The sequence below is a fragment of the Rhinatrema bivittatum genome, chromosome 6, assembly GCF_901001135.1.
Source record: "Rhinatrema bivittatum chromosome 6, aRhiBiv1.1, whole genome shotgun sequence".
Lineage (NCBI taxonomy): Eukaryota > Metazoa > Chordata > Amphibia > Gymnophiona > Rhinatrematidae > Rhinatrema > Rhinatrema bivittatum.
In genome coordinates, this window is record NC_042620.1 from 127288738 (window position 1) to 127304163 (window position 15426).

Sequence of the window (15426 nt, forward strand, 5' to 3'; positions counted from 1 at the left end):
TATTTATGCTGGCAGCTTCTATACTAAATTGCAAGGCACATGCCTGTGTGCATGTTGTGCAGCCTGGAGAGTCACAGTAAATAATGATTATTTGCAGCTTGTACTAAAAATAGGTTTCACACCCTTATTCCCAGCATGCAGCTTCACACACTGCATGTACATAGAAAGGTGCCTCATTCCCTTTCTGTGTGTCTAGATGGGCACTCTATAACACTCCAGACACCTGGATTATGCAAAAGCTGTCACTCAATATAATTTATGTATTTATTTCTGATCAGATGGTATGGTCATAGCGTTCCCCACAGCACAACACCTTTTGCACCACCACCTATTTGCTGGCCTCACATAATCAGCCTACACCAGCTCTGTATGGGGCATATGAAATAGATAATTTTTACGGTGTCATGCAACAAGTTACCTAAATATACTTTGGGAGACCGCCTGGGCCTCCCCTTTAACAAATCAGTGTATTTTATATATTATATTATACCACCATTGTGTGCAAGTTAGCTGTGCTTGGAGTGAGTGTTCTTACACAGTGTAAGCTGCGTTCCCACAAGTGCACAGCAGGACTACATCAGCACTGTGTGGAACAGCATCTGCTGAGGTGGCAAGTAGCAGAGTGGTGTGCTGCTGTGTATCAGGAACACCTCTACAGTCAGACCCATGCCTGTACTGGCCTACCTTGTGGGTGTGTTAAGTAAGTTTCAACTAAGGCTTCCCTTATACCTACTGTACACACTCCCAAAGCAAGGGCATATGCAGATGGCCAGTGCCATAATGCGTCATATAGTACAGAAAAAAATTGCAGGCCTACTGATCAGGCTTCTGCTGTGAGTGTGCACTAATTCCCCTTAAGGGTATTCAACCAGTGCTACACTGAAGCCCTAACAACTATTAGAATGGCATGTGTACAATGTAGTGACCTGTAAATAGTGTAATAGCCTAATAGCATAGCTGTTTCTCATAAACTATCAAGCTCTTGGAAATAAACAGATACAGGTAGTACATGCAGTATAAGGGTATATTGTAGACCCGTGTGAATCTGCATAGCACGCCATGCTCTTTGTCTGATGCATCTTAGACAGGGAGTTAATGTGCTGTTATTTCAACTTTCATAGCAAAAGTCAGATGGCATTCTCCCATGCCCAAAAGGTGTGGACAGAAAACATGGCTTGCTTTGAAAAAGAATATTTGAACAATTAAACCTTCCATGTACTATCACTATCATTTTTTACATTTTTATAAGCACCTTCATTGTCACAGTGTCTCTGGCAATGTACATAGGTCACAATACAGTGTGACACACCCCATGCCTTCTTACTGGCAATCACTATTAACTACACTACTTTGTTGTAGAACAACATTACTTGAAAGGCTGGAAATGTCCAATACAAGGGTATGTCACTACATACCCTTGTATTGGACATTTCCAACCTTTCACATTAAGTATACTGTACCCTCCTTCAAACTCCACCTTCATTGCCTCCAACACCCAGCCTGTAAATGCACACTCTATGAAGTGTTGGCATTTAATGTACACAGCTGTGTCACACAGGAGAATGAAAGCCACATAAACATTACTTGACCCATGTGCAACCCTTAACAAGAAAGAAACACAATGAGAGCAGAGACACATCCAGATCCCTTATTCAAGCTGTGTGCAGTTTATTAACACATTGTAGTATTGCATAGTTGACAATAATGGCAAAGTCTTAGGTAATCACAATCTGCAAGGACAAGTGAAAGAGCATCTTACAATTATCCATGTTAAGTGAACAGCACTTTCATTATGAACCTGTACCAAATATGTATGCAAACTCCAGAATTAGATATACAGGTGTAGCATGTTAACCACATAGCAGAATCATGATTACACAAAGAACATCTAGAAACTGGAAGTGGCACCCCTAAAGCTAAAGTACTGCTGGTAAGAGATAAGTACATGATGCTGTACAATGTGAGCAAAAGCAAAGGCCTCAGACCGTCCATGTTGAAAGAGTGCTCTGAAAGGGGACAGCCAAAGAGCCATGGCAGCCAAGTTCCAGCATGCAGGCAGCAGGAGAACAAGCACAAGGCCTAGCAGCAGCACTGGTGGAGCAGGTCAAGACACAGCAGCATGGGAGCAGGAGGCCCAGAACGAGACACAGCAGCATGGGAGCAGGAGGCCCAGGATGAGACAGAGCAGCATGGGAGCAGGAGGCCCTGGAGAAAACATGGGAGCATACAGCCAGCACTTGGAGCAGATGAGAAGAGGAGACACCCGCAGCATGCAGCCAGCACTTGGAGCAGATGAGAAGAGGAGACACCCGCAGCATGCAGCCAGCACTTGGAGCAGATGAGAGGAGGAGACACCCGCAGCATGCAGCCAGCACTTGGAGCAGATGAGAAGAGGAGACACCCGCAGCGTGCAGCCAGCACTTGGAGCAGATGAGAAGAGGAGACACCCGCAGCGTGCAGCCAGCACTTGGAGCAGATGAGAAGAGGAGACACCCGCAGCGTGCAGCCAGCACTTGGAGCAGATGAGAAGAGGAGACACCCGCAGCGTGCAGCCAGCACTTGGAGCAGATGAGAAGAGGAGACACCCGCAGCATGCAGCCAGCACATGGAGCAGATGAGAAGAGGAGACACCCGCAGGATGCAGCCAGCACTTGGAGCAGATGAGAGGAGGAGACACCCGCAGGATGCAGCCAGACCTTGGAGCAGATGAGAAGAGGAGACACCCGCAGCATGCAGCCAGCACTTGGAGCAGATGAGAAGAGGAGACACCCGCAGCATGCAGCCAGCACTTGGAGCAGATGAGAGGAGGAGACACCCACAGCATGCAGCCAGCACTTGGAGCAGATGAGAAGAGGAGACACCCGCAGCGTGCAGCCAGCACTTGGAGCAGATGAGAGGAGGAGACACCCGCAGCATGCAGCCAGCACTTGGAGCAGATGAGAAGAGGAGACACCCGCAGCGTGCAGCCAGCACTTGGAGCAGATGAGAGGAGGAGACACCCGCAGCGTGCAGCCAGCACTTGGAGCAGATGAGAGGAGGAGACACCCGCAGCATGCAGCCAGCACTTGGAGCAGATGAGAAGAGGAGACACCCGCAGCGTGCAGCCAGCACTTGGAGCAGATGAGAGGAGGAGACACCCGCAGCATGCAGCCAGCACTTGGAGCAGATGAGAGGAGGAGACACCCGCAGCATGCAGCCAGCAGTTGGAGCAGATGAGAGGAGGAGACACCCGCAGCATGCAGCCTGGACACTTGGAGCAGATGAGAAGAGGAGACACCCGCAGCATGCAGCCAGCACTTGGAGCAGATGAGAAGAGGAGACACCCGCAGCGTGCAGCCAGCACTTGGAGCAGATGAGAAGAGGAGACACCCGCAGCATGCAGCCAGACCTTGGATTAGAAGAGAAGAGGAGACACCCACCGCATGCAGCCAGACCTTGGATTAGAAGAGAAGAGGAGACAACCCACCGCATGCAGCCAGACCTTGGAGCAGATGAGAAGAGGAGACACCCGCAGCATGCAGCCAGACCTTGGATTAGAAGAGAAGAGGAGACACCCACCGCATGCAGCCAGACCTTGGATTAGAAGAGAAGAGGAGACACCCACCGCATGCAGCCAGCACTTGGAGCAGATGAGAAGAGGAGACACCCGCAGCATGCAGCCAGACCTTGGATTAGAAGAGAAGAGGAGACACCCACCGCATGCAGCCAGACCTTGGAGCAGATGAGAAGAGGAGACACCCGCAGCATGCAGCCAGACCTTGGATTAGAAGAGAAGAGGAGACACCCGCAGCATGCAGCCAGCACATGGAGCAGATGAGAAGAGGAGACACCTGCAGCGTGCAGCCAGCACTTGGAGCAGATGAGAAGAGGAGACACCCGCAGCATGCAGCCAGCACTTGGAGCAGATGAGAAGAGGAGACACCTGCAGCGTGCAGCCAGCACTTGGAGCAGATGAGAAGAGGAGACACCCGCAGCATGCAGCCAGACCTTGGAGCAGATGAGAAGAGGAGACACCCACCGCATGCAGCCAGACCTTGGAGCAGATGAGAAGAGGAGACACCCGCAGCATGCAGCTGGACCTTGGAGCAGATGAGAAGAGGAGACACCCCGCAGCATGCAGCCAGCACTTGGAGCAGATGAGAAGAGGAGACACCCGCAGCATGCAGCCAGACCTTGGAGCAGATGAGAAGAGGAGACACCCGCAGCGTGCAGCCAGACCTTGGAGCAGATGAGAAGAGGAGACACCCACCGCATGCAGCCAGCACTTGGAGCAGATGAGAAGAGGAGACACCCACCGCATGCAGCCAGACCTTGGAGCAGATGAGAAGAGGAGACACCCACCGCATGCAGCCAGACCTTGGAGCAGATGAGAAGAGGAGACACCCGCAGCATGCAGCCAGACCTTGGATTAGAAGAGAAGAGGAGACACCCACCGCATGCAGCCAGACCTTGGATTAGAAGAGAAGAGGAGACACCCACCGCATGCAGCCAGACCTTGGAGCAGATGAGAAGAGGAGACACCCGCAGCATGCAGCCAGACCTTGGATTAGAAGAGAAGAGGAGACACCCACCGCATGCAGCCAGACCTTGGAGCAGATGAGAAGAGGAGACACCCGCAGCATGCAGCCAGACCTTGGATTAGAAGAGAAGAGGAGACACCCACCGCATGCAGCCAGACCTTGGATTAGAAGAGAAGAGGAGACACCCACCGCATGCAGCCAGACCTTGGAGCAGATGAGAAGAGGAGACACCCACCGCATGCAGCCAGACCTTGGATTAGAAGAGAAGAGGAGACACCTGCAGCATGCAGCCAGACCTTGGAGCAGATGAGAAGAGGAGACACCCACCGCATGCAGCCAGACCTTGGAGCAGATGAGAAGAGGAGACACCCGCAGCGTGCAGCCAGACCTTGGAGCAGATGAGAAGAGGAGACACCCACCGCATGCAGCCAGCACTTGGAGCAGATGAGAAGAGGAGACACCCACCGCATGCAGCCAGCACTTGGAGCAGATGAGAAGAGGAGACACCCATCGCATGCAGCCAGACCTTGGAGCAGATGAGAAGAGGAGACACCCGCAGCATGCAGCCAGACCTTGGAGCAGATGAGAAGAGGAGACACCCGCAGCATGCAGCCAGACCTTGGATTAGAAGAGAAGAGGAGACACCCACCGCATGCAGCCAGCACTTGGAGCAGATGAGAAGAGGAGACACCCACCGCATGCAGCCAGACCTTGGAGCAGATGAGAAGAGGAGACACCCACCGCATGCAGCCAGACCTTGGATTAGAAGAGAAGAGGAGACACCCGCAGCATGCAGCCAGACCTTGGATTAGAAGAGAAGAGGAGACACCCACCGCATGCAGCCAGACCTTGGATTAGAAGAGAAGAGGAGACACCCACCGCATGCAGCCAGACCTTGGAGCAGATGAGAAGAGGAGACACCCACCGCATGCAGCCAGACCTTGGATTAGAAGAGAAGAGGAGACACCCGCAGCATGCAGCCAGACCTTGGATTAGAAGAGAAGAGGAGACACCCACCGCATGCAGCCAGACCTTGGAGCAGATGAGAAGAGGAGACACCCGCAGCATGCAGCCAGACCTTGGAGCAGATGAGAAGAGGAGACACCCGCAGCATGCAGCCAGACCTTGGATTAGAAGAGAAGAGGAGACACCCACCGCATGCAGCCAGACCTTGGATTAGAAGAGAAGAGGAGACACCCACCGCATGCAGCCAGACCTTGGAGCAGATGAGAAGAGGAGACACCCGCAGCACGCAGCCAGACCTTGGAGCAGATGAGAAGAGGAGACACCCGCAGCACGCAGCCAGACCTTGGATTAGAAGAGAAGAGGAGACACCCACCGCATGCAGCCAGACCTTGGAGCAGATGAGAAGAGGAGACACCCGCAGGATGCTGCCAGCACTTGGAGCAGATGAGAAGAGGAGACACCCGCAGCGTGCAGCCAGACCTTGGAGCAGATGAGAAGAGGAGACACCCACCGCATGCAGCCAGCACTTGGAGCAGATGAGAAGAGGAGACACCCGCAGGATGCAGCCAGCACTTGGAGCAGATGAGAAGAGGAGACACCCGCAGCGTGCAGCCAGACCTTGGAGCAGATGAGAGGAGGAGACACCCGCAGCGTGCAGCCAGCACTTGGAGCAGATGAGAAGAGGAGACACCCGCAGCGTGCAGCCAGACCTTGGAGCAGATGAGAAGAGGAGACACCCGCAGGATGCAGCCAGCACTTGGAGCAGATGAGAAGAGGAGACACCCGCAGCCTGCAGCCAGCAGTTGGAGCAGATGAGAAGAGGAGACACCCGCAGCGAGCAGCCAGCACTTGGAGCAGATGAGAAGAGGAGACACCCGCAGCATGCAGCCAGACCTTGGATTAGAAGAGAAGAGGAGACACCCACCGCATGCAGCCAGACCTTGGATTAGAAGAGAAGAGGAGACACCCACCGCATGCAGCCAGACCTTGGAGCAGATGAGAAGAGGAGACACCCGCAGCATGCAGCCAGACCTTGGATTAGAAGAGAAGAGGAGACACCCACCGCATGCAGCCAGACCTTGGATTAGAAGAGAAGAGGAGACACCCACCGCATGCAGCCAGCACTTGGAGCAGATGAGAAGAGGAGACACCCGCAGCATGCAGCCAGACCTTGGATTAGAAGAGAAGAGGAGACACCCACCGCATGCAGCCAGACCTTGGAGCAGATGAGAAGAGGAGACACCCGCAGCATGCAGCCAGACCTTGGATTAGAAGAGAAGAGGAGACACCCCCCGCATGCAGCCAGACCTTGGAGCAGATGAGAAGAGGAGACACCCGCAGCGTGCAGCCAGACCTTGGAGCAGATGAGAAGAGGAGACACCCGCAGCCTGCAGCCAGACCTTGGAGCAGATGAGAAGAGGAGACACCCGCAGCACGCAGCCAGACCTTGGATTAGAAGAGAAGAGGAGACACCCACCGCATGCAGCCAGCACTTGGAGCAGATGAGAAGAGGAGACACCCGCAGGATGCAGCCAGCACTTGGAGCAGATGAGAGGAGGAGACACCCGCAGGATGCAGCCAGACCTTGGAGCAGATGAGAAGAGGAGACACCCACAGGATGCAGCCAGACCTTGGAGCAGATGAGAAGAGGAGACACCCGCAGCATGCAGCCAGCACTTGGAGCAGATGAGAAGAGGAGACACCCGCAGCGTGCAGCCAGCACTTGGAGCAGATGAGAAGAGGAGACACCCGCAGCGAGCAGCCAGCACTTGGAGCAGATGAGAGGAGGAGACACCCGCAGCATGCAGCCAGCACTTGGAGCAGATGAGAAGAGGAGACACCCGCAGCGTGCAGCCAGCACTTGGAGCAGATGAGAAGAGGAGACACCCGCAGCATGCAGCTAGACCTTGGAGCAGATGAGAAGAGGAGACACCCGCAGCATGCAGCCAGCACTTGGAGCAGATGAGAGGAGGAGACACACGCAGCATGCAGCCAGCACATGGAGCAGATGAGAAGAGGAGACACCCGCAGGATGCAGCCAGACCTTGGAGCAGATGAGAAGAGGAGACACCCGCAGCATGCAGCCAGACCTTGGAGCAGATGAGAAGAGGAGACACCCGCAGCGTGCAGCCAGCACATGGAGCAGATGAGAAGAGGAGACACCTGCAGCGTGCAGCCAGCACTTGGAGCAGATGAGAGGAGGAGACACCCGCAGGATGCAGCCAGACCTTGGAGCAGATGAGAAGAGGAGACACCCGCAGGATGCAGCCAGACCTTGGAGCAGATGAGAAGAGGAGACACCCGCAGCATGCAGCCAGCACTTGGAGCAGATGAGAAGAGGAGACACCCACCGCATGCAGCCAGACCTTGGATTAGAAGAGAAGAGGAGACACCCACCGCATGCAGCCAGCACTTGGAGCAGATGAGAAGAGGAGACACCCACCGCATGCAGCCAGACCTTGGAGCAGATGAGAAGAGGAGACACCCGCAGCATGCAGCCAGACCTTGGATTAGAAGAGAAGAGGAGACACCCACCGCATGCAGCCAGACCTTGGATTAGAAGAGAAGAGGAGACACCCACCGCATGCAGCCAGACCTTGGATTAGAAGAGAAGAGGAGACACCCACCGCATGCAGCCAGACCTTGGAGCAGATGAGAAGAGGAGACACCCACCGCATGCAGCCAGACCTTGGATTAGAAGAGAAGAGGAGACACCCACCGCATGCAGCCAGACCTTGGAGCAGATGAGAAGAGGAGACACCCGCAGCATGCAGCCAGACCTTGGAGCAGATGAGAAGAGGAGACACCCGCAGCACGCAGCCAGACCTTGGATTAGAAGAGAAGAGGAGACACCCACCGCATGCAGCCAGACCTTGGAGCAGATGAGAAGAGGAGACACCCAACGCATGCAGCCAGACCTTGGATTAGAAGAGAAGAGGAGACACCCACCGCATGCAGCCAGACCTTGGAGCAGATGAGAGGAGGAGACACCCGCAGGATGCAGCCAGCACTTGGAGCAGATGAGAAGAGGAGACACCCGCAGCATGCAGCCAGCACTTGGAGCAGATGAGAGGAGGAGACACCCACAGCATGCAGCCAGCACTTGGAGCAGATGAGAAGAGGAGACACCCGCAGCGTGCAGCCAGCACTTGGAGCAGATGAGAGGAGGAGACACCCGCAGCATGAAGCCAGCACTTGGAGCAGATGAGAAGAGGAGACAGCCGCAGCGTGCAGCCAGCACTTGGAGCAGATGAGAAGAGGAGACACCCGCAGCATGCAGCTGGACCTTGGAGCAGATGAGAAGAGGAGACACCCGCAGCGTGCAGCCAGCACTTGGAGCAGATGAGAGGAGGAGACACCCGCAGCATGCAGCTGGACCTTGGAGCAGATGAGAAGAGGAGACACCCGCAGCGTGCAGCCAGCACTTGGAGCAGATGAGAGGAGGAGACACCCGCAGCATGCAGCCAGCACATGGAGCAGATGAGAAGAGGAGACACCTGCAGCGTGCAGCCAGCACTTGGAGCAGATGAGAAGAGGAGACACCCGCAGCATGCAGCCAGCACTTGGAGCAGATGAGAAGAGGAGACACCTGCAGCGTGCAGCCAGCACTTGGAGCAGATGAGAAGAGGAGACACCCGCAGCATGCAGCCAGACCTTGGAGCAGATGAGAAGAGGAGACACCCACCGCATGCAGCCAGACCTTGGAGCAGATGAGAAGAGGAGACACCCCGCAGCATGCAGCCAGCACTTGGAGCAGATGAGAAGAGGAGACACCCCGCAGCATGCAGCCAGACCTTGGAGCAGATGAGAAGAGGAGACACCCACCGCATGCAGCCAGACCTTGGATTAGAAGAGAAGAGGAGACACCCACCGCATGCAGCCAGACCTTGGATTAGAAGAGAAGAGGAGACACCCACCGCATGCAGCCAGCACTTGGAGCAGATGAGAAGAGGAGACACCCGCAGCGTGCAGCCAGACCTTGGAGCAGATGAGAAGAGGAGACACCCGCAGCCTGCAGCCAGACCTTGGAGCAGATGAGAAGAGGAGACACCCGCAGGATGCAGCCAGACCTTGGAGCAGATGAGAAGAGGAGTCACCCGCAGCATGCAGCCAGACCTTGGATTAGAAGAGAAGAGGAGACACCCACCGCATGCAGCCAGACCTTGGATTAGAAGAGAAGAGGAGACACCCACCGCATGCAGCCAGCACTTGGAGCAGATGAGAAGAGGAGACACCCGCAGCATGCAGCCAGACCTTGGATTAGAAGAGAAGAGGAGACACCCACCGCATGCAGCCAGCACTTGGAGCAGATGAGAAGAGGAGACACCCGCAGCGTGCAGCCAGCACTTGGAGCAGATGAGAAGAGGAGACACCCGTAGCATGCAGCCAGACCTTGGAGCAGATGAGAAGAGGAGACACCCACCGCATGCAGCCAGACCTTGGAGCAGATGAGAAGAGGAGACACCCGCAGCATGCAGCCAGCACTTGGAGCAGATGAGAAGAGGAGACACCCGTAGCATGCAGCCAGACCTTGGAGCAGATGAGAAGAGGAGACACCCACCGCATGCAGCCAGCACTTGGAGCAGATGAGAAGAGGAGACACCCGCAGCATGCAGCCAGCACTTGGAGCAGATGAGAAGAGGAGACACCCGCAGCATGAAGCCAGACCTTGGATTAGAAGAGAAGAGGAGACACCCGCAGCATGCAGCCAGACCTTGGATTAGAAGAGAAGAGGAGACACCCGCAGCATGCAGCCAGACCTTGGATTAGAAGAGAAGAGGAGACACCCACCGCATGCAGCCAGACCTTGGATTAGAAGAGAAGAGGAGACACCCACCGCATGCAGCCAGACCTTGGAGCAGATGAGAAGAGGAGACACCCACCGCATGCAGCCAGACCTTGGATTAGAAGAGAAGAGGAGACACCCACCGCATGCAGCCAGACCTTGGAGCAGATGAGAGGAGGAGACACCCGCAGCGTGCAGCCAGCACTTGGAGCAGATGAGAAGAGGAGACACCCGCAGCGTGCAGCCAGACCTTGGAGCAGATGAGAAGAGGAGACACCCGCAGCCTGCAGCCAGCACTTGGAGCAGATGAGAAGAGGAGACACCCGCAGCATGCAGCCAGCACATGGAGCAGATGAGAAGAGGAGACACCCGCAGGATGCAGCCAGCACTTGGAGCAGATGAGAGGAGGAGACACCCGCAGGATGCAGCCAGACCTTGGAGCAGATGAGAAGAGGAGACACCCGCAGCGTGCAGCCAGCACTTGGAGCAGATGAGAAGAGGAGACACCCGCAGCATGCAGCCAGACCTTGGATTAGAAGAGAAGAGGAGACACCCACCGCATGCAGCCAGACCTTGGAGCAGATGAGAAGAGGAGACACCCACCGCATGCAGCCAGCACATGGAGCAGATGAGAAGAGGAGACACCCACCGCATGCAGCCAGACCTTGGAGCAGATGAGAAGAGGAGACACCCACCGCATGCAGCCAGACCTTGGAGCAGATGAGAAGAGGAGACACCCACCGCATGCAGCCAGACCTTGGATTAGAAGAGAAGAGGAGACACCCACCGCATGCAGCCAGACCTTGGATTAGAAGAGAAGAGGAGACACCCACCGCATGCAGCCAGACCTTGGAGCAGATGAGAAGAGGAGACACCCACCGCATGCAGCCAGACCTTGGATTAGAAGAGAAGAGGAGACACCCACCGCATGCAGCCAGACCTTGGAGCAGATGAGAGGAGGAGACACCCGCAGGATGCAGCCAGCACTTGGAGCAGATGAGAAGAGGAGACACCCGCAGCGTGCAGCCAGACCTTGGAGCAGATGAGAAGAGGAGACACCCGCAGGATGCAGCCAGCACTTGGAGCAGATGAGAAGAGGAGACACCCGCAGCGTGCAGCCAGACCTTGGAGCAGATGAGAGGAGGAGACACCCGCAGCGTGCAGCCAGCACTTGGAGCAGATGAGAAGAGGAGACACCCGCAGCGTGCAGCCAGACCTTGGAGCAGATGAGAAGAGGAGACACCCGCAGCCTGCAGCCAGCACTTGGAGCAGATTAGAAGAGGAGACACCCGCAGCGAGCAGCCAGCACTTGGAGCAGATGAGAAGAGGAGACACCCGCAGCATGCAGCCAGACCTTGGATTAGAAGAGAAGAGGAGACACCCACCGCATGCAGCCAGACCTTGGAGCAGATGAGAAGAGGAGACACCCGCAGCATGCAGCCAGACCTTGGATTAGAAGAGAAGAGGAGACACCCACCGCATGCAGCCAGACCTTGGATTAGAAGAGAAGAGGAGACACCCACCGCATGCAGCCAGACCTTGGATTAGAAGAGAAGAGGAGACACCCACCGCATGCAGCCAGACCTTGGAGCAGATGAGAAGAGGAGACACCCACCGCATGCAGCCAGACCTTGGATTAGAAGAGAAGAGGAGACACCCACCGCATGCAGCCAGACCTTGGAGCAGATGAGAAGAGGAGACACCCACCGCATGCAGCCAGACCTTGGAGCAGATGAGAAGAGGAGACACCCGCAGCCTGCAGCCAGACCTTGGAGCAGATGAGAGGAGGAGACACCCGCAGCGTGCAGCCAGCACTTGGAGCAGATGAGAAGAGGAGACACCCGCAGCGTGCAGCCAGACCTTGGAGCAGATGAGAAGAGGAGACACCCGCAGCCTGCAGCCAGCACTTGGAGCAGATGAGAAGAGGAGACACCCGCAGCCTGCAGCCAGCACTTGGAGCAGATGAGAAGAGGAGACACCCGCAGCATGCAGCCAGCACATGGAGCAGATGAGAAGAGGAGACACCCACCGCATGCAGCCAGACCTTGGAGCAGATGAGAAGAGGAGACACCCACCGCATGCAGCCAGCACATGGAGCAGATGAGAAGAGGAGACACCCGCAGGATGCAGCCAGCACTTGGAGCAGATGAGAGGAGGAGACACCCGCAGGATGCAGCCAGACCTTGGAGCAGATGAGAAGAGGAGACACCCGCAGCGTGCAGCCAGCACTTGGAGCAGATGAGAAGAGGAGACACCCGCAGCATGCAGCCAGCACATGGAGCAGATGAGAAGAGGAGACACCCGCAGGATGCAGCCAGACCTTGGAGCAGATGAGAAGAGAAGACACCCGCAGGATGCAGCCAGACCTTGGAGCAGATGAGAAGAGGAGACACCCGCAGCATGCAGCCAGCACTTGGAGCAGATGAGAAGAGGAGACACCCGCAGCGTGCAGCCAGCACTTGGAGCAGATGAGAAGAGGAGACACCCACAGCATGCAGCCAGCACTTGGAGCAGATGAGAAGAGGAGACACCCGCAGCGTGCAGCCAGCACTTGGAGCAGATGAGAGGAGGAGACACCCGCAGCATGCAGCCAGCACTTGGAGCAGATGAGAAGAGGAGACACCCGCAGCATGCAGCCAGCACTTGGAGCAGATGAGAGGAGGAGACACCCACAGCATGCAGCCAGCACTTGGAGCAGATGAGAAGAGGAGACACCCGCAGCGTGCAGCCAGCACTTGGAGCAGATGAGAGGAGGAGACACCCGCAGCATGCAGCCAGCACTTGGAGCAGATGAGAAGAGGAGACACCCGCAGCGTGCAGCCAGCACTTGGAGCAGATGAGAAGAGGAGACACCCGCAGCATGCAGCTGGACCTTGGAGCAGATGAGAAGATGAGACACCCGCAGCGTGCAGCCAGCACTTGGAGCAGATGAGAGGAGGAGACACCCGCAGCATGCAGCTGGACCTTGGAGCAGATGAGAAGAGGAGACACCCGCAGCGTGCAGCCAGCACGGAGCAGATGAGAGGAGGAGACACCCGCAGCATGCAGCCAGACCTTGGAGCAGATGAGAAGAGGAGACACCCACCGCATGCAGCCAGACCTTGGAGCAGATGAGAAGAGGAGACACCCACCGCATGCAGCCAGCACTTGGAGCAGATGAGAAGAGGAGACACCCACCGCATGCAGCCAGCACTTGGAGCAGATGAGAAGAGGAGACACCCGCAGCATGCAGCCAGCACTTGGAGCAGATGAGAGGAGGAGACACCCACAGCATGCAGCCAGCACTTGGAGCAGATGAGAGGAGGAGACACCCACAGCGTGCAGCCAGCACTTGGAGCAGATGAGAGGAGGAGACAACCGCAGCATGCAGCCAGCACTTGGAGCAGATGAGAGGAGGAGACACCCGCAGCATGCAGCCAGACCTTGGAGCATATGAGAAGAGGAGACACCCGCAGGATGCAGCCAGCACTTGGAGCAGATGAGAAGAGGAGACACCCGCAGCATGCAGCCAGCACTTGGAGCAGATGAGAAGAGGAGACACCCGCAGGATGCAGCCAGACCTTGGAGCAGATGAGAAGAGGAGACACCCGCAGCATGCAGCCAGCACTTGGAGCAGATGAGAAGAGGAGACACCCGCAGCATGCAGCCAGCACTTGGAGCAGATGAGAATAGGAGACACCCGCAGCATGCAGCCAGCACTTGGAGCAGATGAGAAGAGGAGACACCCACAGCATGCAGCCAGCACCTAGAGCAGATGAGAGGAGGAGACACCCACAGCATGCAGCCAGCACTTGGAGCAGATGAGAGGAGGAGACACCCACAGCATGCAGCCAGCACTTGGAGCAGATGAGAAGAGGAGACACCCGCAGCGTGCAGCCAGCACTTGGAGCAGATGAGAAGAGGAGACACCCGCAGCATGCAGCCAGCACCTAGAGCAGATGAGAAGAGGAGACACCCGCAGCATGCAGCCAGCACTTGGAGCAGATGAGAAGAGGAGACACCCGCAGCATGCAGCCAGCACCTAGAGCAGATGAGAAGAGGAGACACCCGCAGCGTGCAGCCAGCACTTGGAGCAGATGAGAAGAGGAGACACCCACAGCATGCAGCCAGCACCTAGAGCAGATGAGAAGAGGAGACACCCGCAGCATGCAGCCAGCACTTGGAGCAGATGAGAAGAGGAGACACCCGCAGCATGCAGCCAGACCTTGGAGAAGATGAGAAGAGGAGACACCCGCAGCATGCAGCCAGCACTTGGAGCAGATGAGAAGAGGAGACACCCGCAGCATGCAGCCAGCACTTGGAGCAGATGAGAAGAGGAGACACCCGCAGCATGCAGCCAGCACTTGGAGCAGATGAGAAGAGGAGACACCCGCAGCATGCAGCCAGACCTTGGAGCAAATGAGAAGAGGAGACACCCGCAGCTTGCAGCCAGCACTTGGAGCAGATGAGAAGAGGAGACACCCGCAGCATGCAGCCAGCACTTGGAGCAGATGAGAAGAGGAGACACCCGCAGCATGCAGCCAGCACCTAGAGCAGATGAGAAGAGGAAACACCCGCAGCATGCAGCCAGACCTTGGAGCAGATGAGAGGAGGAGACACCCGCAGCGTGCAGCCAGCACTTGGAGCAGATGAGAAGAGGAGACACCCGCAGCATGCAGCCAGCACTTGGAGCAGATGAGAATAGGAGACACCCGCAGCATGCAACCAGCACCTAGAGCAGATGAGAAGAGGAGACACCCCGCAGCATGCAGCCAGCATTTGGAGCAGATGAGAAGAGGTAAGCGCACGCTGATCCGTTTCCTTCCATTTAGATGGCCCAGGAACTCTGTGGAGGGCCCACGCAGATCTGTTTTATTCCATACTAATGGCACATGAACTCTGTGGAGGGCCCACACAGGAAAGCTGGAGAGAAGGCCTTTTTTGGCCATGGGCTTCCACATTAGGGCCCCTTGCCACGCAGGCCCTTGCCTCTTGGAGGCGTCATGGCCTTGGAGGGCCGACCCCTGTGACCTTGTCCCCGTGCTGGACTGCTGCGGGGAATTGATGTGAGTGAGGAGGACTCCGACGTCGGGTAGGGCATGCGCGCCAGGATCTGGCTCATAATGTTGGTTAGGGTGCTGATGAAGGCAGTTATGCTGTTCGCATCCTGGGACC